This window comes from Melospiza melodia, unplaced genomic scaffold (assembly GCF_035770615.1).
Source record: "Melospiza melodia melodia isolate bMelMel2 unplaced genomic scaffold, bMelMel2.pri scaffold_46, whole genome shotgun sequence".
Classification (NCBI taxonomy): Eukaryota; Metazoa; Chordata; class Aves; order Passeriformes; family Passerellidae; genus Melospiza; species Melospiza melodia.
The window spans coordinates 883,886-891,913 of NW_026948783.1; the positions used below are offsets into that span (position 1 = coordinate 883,886).

General features: G+C 57.0%; 1 pseudogene; it reads left to right on the forward strand.

Moving 5' to 3' along the window:
* Positions 1-745: 745 nt before the first annotated feature.
* LOC134434730 (serine/threonine-protein kinase pim-1-like) lies at positions 746-3,188 on the forward strand (annotated as a pseudogene).
* The last annotated feature ends 4,840 nt before the right edge of the window (positions 3,189-8,028 follow it).

An 8,028-nucleotide genomic window follows, 5' to 3' on the forward strand; every position in this document is an offset into this window, starting at 1 on the left:
GCCCCAGAGAGAGCTCAGGCTCCTGCTTCAGCCTCAGTGTCCCTGCACAGGAACAGGGCATCTTTCAGGCACTTCCACAAGCTCAGGGTTCCCATTTCATGCGGAATCTGGGATGAAAATGGACTTGTTAGGAAGTCTATTAATTCCAAATGGATCTCACCTCTAAGATCCATGACTTGGCATGTTTTAGACACTAAAACACCATGAGATATGCACAGTTTGCCTTCCCCTGTTTTTTTTTTTTTTTTTTTTTTTTTTTTTTTTTGTTTGTTTTTTTTATGGAAAGCAGTGCTGTTCAGGTAAATGCAGTGCATGGGTCAGGTAAAAATTATGAGTTCAGGGAACAGGCTCCAATAGTGTTTGACCCTCAGCAGGGAAAATGCACAGCAGTGACCGAGGGGATTCCTGTGCCGCTGCCTTGAGTCCAGACTCTGGGTCTTGGCTGAACACAGCAAAGTTCCCATGTTTGGACAGGCTCAGGGGCGACCCCCAAGGAAGTGCGGGCTCAGCGCAGGAGCGAGCGGGCTACGGACAAACAGACACAGGGACAAACGGCACCAGAGCTTCAGTTGCAGCGGCGGCAGCAGCAGCAGCATTGGCAGGGAAAGCAGCAAAAACAGCAAAAAAACCCGAAAGAAGCGCCTTTGTTGACTCCCTCACGCTTCTCCTCTCCCTCTCCCAGAGTCCCGCACCCTCTCCCACTCTTCCTTTCCCGGTGTCCCCTCCTCTCCCAGTCTCTCTCCCCATGCCTGGCCGGGCCATACCCCCGGCCCACCCCTGACCCCGGGCAGGGCTGCCCGGTGCCCAGCCCCGGCCACCCCGCCGTGGTCTCGCCTCGGGCCAGCTCTGGCCGTGCCTGCGGTGGCGCTGCTGGGCGGGCATCAGTGCCTGGGGCTGGGGCGGCATCGCCTTCCTTTGCCTCCGCCTGGCCTGAGCCCGGCCCCGAACCCGGCCCCGGCTCCTCCCGGGGCCCGCGGAGCACACACGCGGCATGGCCACTCCCGCCGCCTCCACTGCGGCTCCCCCGGCCCGAGCTCCGCCGCTCGGCAGCGCGGTCACCAGCCCCGAGCCTCCCGTGCCGCGTTCCCGGGAGCGAACGCCTGGGCATGGCCGGCCCGGGGCGGGTGAGGGGAGCTCGGGGGCCGTTGCTGGCCCCGGGCCGAGCGCTGACCGCCGCGTCCTGGTTGCAGGGAAGGCGCAGCAGGGCCTGAAAGAGCAGGACAGGCTGGGCTTGCTGCTGGGGCGCGGCGGCTTTGGCAGCGTCTTCGCAGCCACGCGGCTCTCGGAGGGCACCCCGGTGAGCGGTGGCCGGCGGCCGGTGCAGGCGGAGGAGGCGGAGGGAGGATGGGGCTGGGCAGGGCGGGCGGCGAGCTCACCCCGCTGCTGCTCTTGGCTTGCAGGTGGCCATCAAAAGGGTGCCACGGAAGCGCGTCCGGCACTGGGGCGAGCTGGTGAGTGAGCGGGACCAGCAGCAGAAGCTGGGGCTGCCGGCCGGGGATGAGCCGAGATCCGGCAGGGTGGGAGCTGCCAGGACACCCCGAGGGAGAGGGGGCGTGGGGCCAGCGCAGGGCGCAGAGCATCCCGGGCTGGATGAGGGCTCCCCGAGCCACGGCACAGCATCAGCCCCACTGACGGCATCGTGCTCCTCCCGCAGCCCGACGGCACCAGCGCACCCCTGTAGATAGTGCTGCTGGCTAAGGTGTCCACTGGCTTCCCTGGTGTGGTCCAGCTGCTGTTGTTGAGATCCCCAACAACATTGTGATGGTGCTGGAGCACCCAGAGCGCTCTCAGGACTTGCAGCGTTTCATTCGGGCACGGCGGTTCCTGCCCCAGGAGGAGGCGCAGGAGCTGTTCCGCCAGGTGCTGGAGGCCGTGTGGCACTGCACCAGCTGCGGGGTCCTGCACAGGGACATCAAACCAGAGAACATCCTGCTTGACCTGGACACCAGCCAGGCAAAATTGATCAACTTTGGCTGTGGCATCTACCTGCAAGACACAGCCTACACTCACTTTGCAGGTGAGCCCATGCAGGGGTGTGCTCCCTGTCCCGGCATCTCATGGCCCAATATCTCACAGCCCAAGCTGGATGTGGCAGTGGGGATTCCCCCTTTTGCTGCCCTTCATGGCACTGAGATTTCAGCTGAGTGCTTTTGAGCAGGGCTGAGTGGGGAGCCAACTTCCAGCTGTGGTGGCAGCCTTTGCCCACCACTGTGCCCAGAACTGGGGCTGGGGCAGGCAGCCCAACAAAAACACCCGTTGGTGGGGGTAGCAGAGAGGCAGGGGCAGAATATGTGCCCCAGCCGGTTTGGTGTGCAGGTGAGAAAGGGCTTGGACTGCTTCACTCACCTGGTTTGTTTTGGGTTCATAATGTTTTTTGCTGCAATGCAGATAGGGAGGATGAAGGCATGGTTTTTCCCAGCACTGAGTGGGTTCCTCCTTGTCATGGTCAGGCCTTACCATGGTTTCCACTTCCCTCTTCCATCACCAGTGGCTTCTTTTCCAACCCCAAGTCTGTACACAAGTCCCAGGTGCTGGTGAGAGGGCAGTGGGTCACCCTGTGTGCCACTGGGGCAGCCCCCACATGCCCAGGGATGCTGGGGCCAGGCTCTGGGAGCAGCAGCATCCCCCTGATGAACTCCATCTGTATTCCATAGGAACACTGTCCTACAGCCCCCCGGAATGGAGCCACTTTGGCCGGTACTATGGCAAGCCAGGTACCATCTGGTCCCTGGGCATCCTGCTGCACCAGATGGTCTGCGGGGAGCACCCTTTCAGGAGGGGCCAGAACATCAGCTGGGACCATCAGCTCTCACGGCCACAAGGGCTCTCTCAAGGTGGATCCTCATCTCTGGGCACGGGGGGAATCCCAGTGCTGGGAGCCAGCAGCGGGCTTGTGAGCATCCTGCACTGGCAGCTGCTGAGGAGGTGGCACATGTCCTGCTCTCCTCCAAAACAGGGAATTGATGGGAAAGTTCAGGCCCAGCTTTGAGCACATCCAGCACGGCCTGGGCATGGGAATAGTGGGACAAAGCCAACAGGAGCCTTCTCCAACTGCCCAGTGGCTTCTGGTTTCTCTGCCAGAGTGCCAAGATCTGATCAGGCAGTGTTTATCCATGCTGGACTTGGAAAGGCCCTCATTAGAGGAGCTGTTCTGTCATCCTTGGATGCAGGATATTTATCTGCCGTAGAAGAAGGGAGAGAGCCACAGGCACACTGTGATGCAGGGCCCTGGCAATGTACAGGTGCACACGTCTTGGCGATAATGAGCAAAGGAATCCAGACTTTTTGTCCTGCCTGTGTCACTGCCCAGGGCTCATCAGATGGGAACACACAGCCCTTGTGCTGGAGCTGAGCTGCTCTGCCCAGCACTGGTGGCCGCCATCCAAGCTGGTTTTGCTTGTCCTGGTTCCCTGACAGCTGGGGCCCTGGGCAGAGCCCTGAGAGCCTGGTCTGCCCCCAGGGAAGGAGAAGGAGCCCCTGCAGAAGCTGTACCAGGTGGGGCTGCTGCTGCTGGGGACAGTGAGGATGACATCAAGGATGACAACCTCTTCCTGGACCTGGCCACTGGCCAGCTGAAGATGATGGACTTGGGTTCTGGCACCTTCTTCAAAGCCAGGCTCCACAGGGAATTTGTAGATGAGTCCACACACAGGGGGATGCTCCCAGATTTGGGCATTGCACAGCCCGGTTGGGAACCAAAGGTTCCCCCATTGCTGGGGCAGATGCAGCTGATCCTTCAGTCGGCTGCCCAGCTGCTTTTGGCAGGGCTGGGGCATGGGCTGGGGTGGGTACAAAATGGGAGTGGGCTCCTGGCCCTGCCAACAGCCCCCAGCACCCCCCATGCCCCGGGCTGGGGCAGCCAGCCCGACACAAACAAACCCCCATGGTGGGAGCAGAGGTGGGGCTCCAGAACCTGTGCACAGCTGCTTTGCTGTGCAGGCAAGGAAGGGCTTGGGCTGCTCCACTGCCCTTGTTTGCTTTGGGGTCACCCTGATTTTGGGGGGCAGTGCAGGGGGGAAGGGAGAAAGTGTGGGCTTCCCTTACCTGTGGCTGGGTTTTTCCCTGGCATGCAGGGGTTGGGCCTTCCTCAAGGCCCTGACAGAGATAAGAGTTTTTACCTTTCTTCTTGTTTCCTGTTTTTGTCTGTAATCTATTTTCAATAATTTGTTCATTTGTTTTTCTAGGGGAATCATTCTAAGTGGGCTCCAGCCTTGATCAGGAAGTGCTTGGGAGCAGCTGTGGCGTGGATGGGCTGTGCCCTTGGAGAAGGCTGAGGACATCGTTTGGGACCAGCTTTTCTTCCAGCGGGGGATGGCGTGAGGTGGGTCCCCGTCTGCTTGACATGGTGGGATCAGAGCTTTTGGGAGCTGGCAGCGAGCACAGGAGCATCCTGCTCTGGGCAGCTGCTGAGGAGGTGGATGTGCCCTGGCTGGCTGCAGGCTGGGCACATGTCCTGCCCTCCTGCTCTGTGCCAAAGGAAGAAGGCATGGGCAGCTCTGGGCACCGCTCTGAGCATGGCCAGCACGGCCTGGGCGCCACGGGCGGCTGGGACAAGGGCACAGGAGCCCTCAGCTGACAGGCGGTTTCTACTTTCTCTGCTTGCAGCCAGGCTCTGCAGGTGCTGAGGCTGCTCTGGGCTCTGCCAGGGCTCTGCTGGAGCTCAGCACCAGGCCAGCCAAAGAAGAAATCATGTGACCTGCAGCACAGACTTGCTTGAGCATTTTGGCACAGCATAGCTCAAGTCTGCAGAGTGTACACCTCCAAGGGAAAACATGACACGCCCCAAAAAATAAACTTGTTCAATAACTTCTGAAATGAATCTGGGATGACCCCAAATGACGTTTTTCAGCTTGCTGAAGCTGTAGCTCAGCCCTTCTTTGAACAGTTCTCTACCTCCCAGCTGCCTTTTACTTCCCAACTGCTCCCTCTTTTCCCACAGTGAGTTCCCAGCCCATTGCAGTCTCCATCACACTGTTGCCTTCCTTGATGCCCCTCACCCCAAGGAAGGCTGAGCCCCAGGCTTAGGGACTCATCCTGTCACTGGCTGAGGAGCAGCAATGTCTCAGAGGTCCAGTGGGATTTTAGTGTCATTCAGAGCCACTCTCCAGCCCTCAGCTCTCCTCACTGCTGAGCTCCCACTCCTTTTTCCTCATCCTTGCAGCAGGATGAGCTCTGTGAATCCCCTTGAGCCTCCCCACTCTTCCCAGCCCATGCACCCCCCTCAGTTAGGCTGAAGCTGAAGCTTCTCAGTCTCCTGTGGCACACCAGTCCAGTTCCCTGTGCGGGGAGCCCCAGCCCCAGAGCACAGCACACAACAGCGCAGTCCAGGCTGGAGCAGCTGCCCTGCAGCCCTGGCTTGGCTATTTGTGGCAAGGAAATGCTCCCTGTTCCCAGCTGTCCCTGCAGGATGGCCCCAGGGCAGAGCCCAGCCAGGCTCCCACTGCAGCCCCTGGAGCTTGGGGCAGACAGTGCTCCCAGAGCTGAGGTTCCTGAGCAGCACCCAGAGCTGTGCCTTGTACTCTGTGGCCGTGTGTCACAGGGCAGGCTGACTCATGCTGTGTGAATGTACCAGCCCTGGTTTGGCTGCCAGGGCCCTCGCCCAGTCACATCTCTCCCAGGGCTGCAGCATTTTACTGGCCAGAATCTAACAAGGCATAGGGATCAGAGCAATGAAAATATCCAGACTGGGTTTTTCAAAGGCCCTTTAAAAGGAAGAGCTTGAGAATAAACGCTCTCTGTTTGCCATGTGGACATCGGGGCCAGTGCTCTGTCCTTCTCCAACCCACTCCCCCCCAGCCAACGTTACAGCCACCCATTCCCTCACACATCCCCCACGTGCCTTCCCACTGCCATGTCGTGTCAGGGTTTCCCAGCCCCTTGTCCCTTCCTGGCCCTGTCCCCTCACGGTCTCCCCCAACCCGGCCAAGCTGCCCGGCAGCAGCGCCGCAGCCCCACAGCAGCTCCAGAGCAGCCCCATCCAGAGGCACCTGGGAGCCCTCAGCAAGGCAGCCAGCAGCACACGGGCAGGAGGACACGGATGGCGCTTCCTGCCTGGCACAGGGCTTGTGGCCATCTCCAGGCACCGCTCTGGCAGGGATCCCTGCGGCCCTGGCCCCTGCCTACCCACTCTGTCACCAGCACAAAGGCTTCAGCAGAACCACCAAAGGCCAAGGGGCTTCTGGCCATTTTCCTTGCAACACTGCACGCCTGGGCAGCTTGCTGAGCACAAGCATCCTTTTCCCCCTTCAGGGCCTCATCACCCCTCAGCCTGCTGTGCTGCTGTGCACAATGTTCCTTTTTCACCCTTTCCTGCCTCTTGCCCTGCAGACCCCGGGTAGCAAAAGAGTGCTTCTGGCAGTCTGTGTATCATAACACATTCTAAAATTTATTTATTTATAATAGAGATAAAAAATGGAAAAGAAGAAAAGAAAAATTTTAAAGAAAAGGAAAACTCCCCCTTACTCATGTGGTCCCAGCAAAGAGCGCCTCTCAGATCAGCTCTCTGAAGATCTCCTGCAGAGCAGCCAGCAAAGCCCCGACAGACAAGGCCGAGTCTCCCATTCCCTGCGCAGCTGATCTTGCAGCCTCTGGAAGATGGAATACTGCCCACATGTTATTGGCCGGAGGACATGCAGTGTTCCAAATGCCAGCTATGACACGGCACTGCTGGTGTCCTCCCTCAGGCATTCCAGGGCTGCAAGAGAGAAGAACAGAGCCACGGTCAGAAGCTGGAGCTGCGATGAGCCGAGGAGAGCCCCCCGCAAGGGCCATCCCAGCCAGCTCTTGCCATTGCCAGGAGGGAGCAGGGACCAAGGGGATCAGCCCTGCTATAAATGATCAATTGAAAGCCAGATTATCAAAAATGCAAAAATATTTTTTTTATCTTCATGTGCCCAAAATACGATCCTCAAAACCATCACAGCCAAAGAGACAGCATTGAGCCCGGGATTGGTGCTGGGTAAACCTCTGGATCCGACCTCTATCACATCAGATCCACCCCCCCCATTCATGAGAGTCACTTCCAGCAATGAGATTTTACACAGTTTATTTTCCCAAGGCGAAGGAGTCCTAATTTCTTTTGCAGCTCTTCACATTCATAGTTTAGGTCTTTCACTGTGCAGAGCTGGATAAAGGCTGTGTCCTGGTTGATCGCCAGCGTTGATTGCGTTTGGGGAAGTAATGTATTCACATGTATGTTCTTGGCGTGGCTATCTTGATTGATGTTATCTGCAGGACGATGATTGCTCTTAGGCAGTTTCCGAGGACTCCAGATACCAGTGATAATCTCCCGGAAGTGTGTATTTTTACACTAAAGTGTTAATCGTTATCTTAGCCCTGTCTGGGAATCCTTAGAATCTGAATAGGCATCCTCTCTAAGGCTGTGTGTGGGCAGAGACACATTTGGATTTCACAATCTTTATAAAATACATTCTTTGATTCTCTACTTCTTCTACCCTCCACCTTTAAGTGTCTCCTACAAAGAGAAAAACTTTATTAGATCCTTATTCCATGTTCTCCTTGTGGGATTCCCTGATAACCAGTATTATTGTTCAAACTAGTTTTGACCTGTTTTTCAAATTTTGCCAAGAATTCGGCAGCGTTGCTTGCACCCTTTCCCTCTCCCAAGCTCATGATCTTGGATATGTTGTTTCCAGAAGCCAACTCTGGGTCCATGGGTACTATTGCTATCTGCATACCCCTTACCACGGAATTAATCAGTCTAATAGAACAGAATCACAGAATCACAGAATTTCTAGGCTGGAAGAGACCTTTAAGATCATCGAGTCCATCCCATGTTCTAATACCTCAACTAGATCAGTGCACCAAGTGCCACATCCAGTCTTTTTAAACGCATCGAGGGATGGTGACTCCACCACCTCCCTGGGTAGATGATTCCAGTATTTGACCACTCTTTCTGTAAAAAACTTCCTCCTTAATTCTAGCCTGTATCTCCCTTGGCGCAACTTGAGACTGTGTCCTCTTGTTCTGTCTGTTGTTGCCCGGAGAAAGAGACCAACCCGCAGCTCA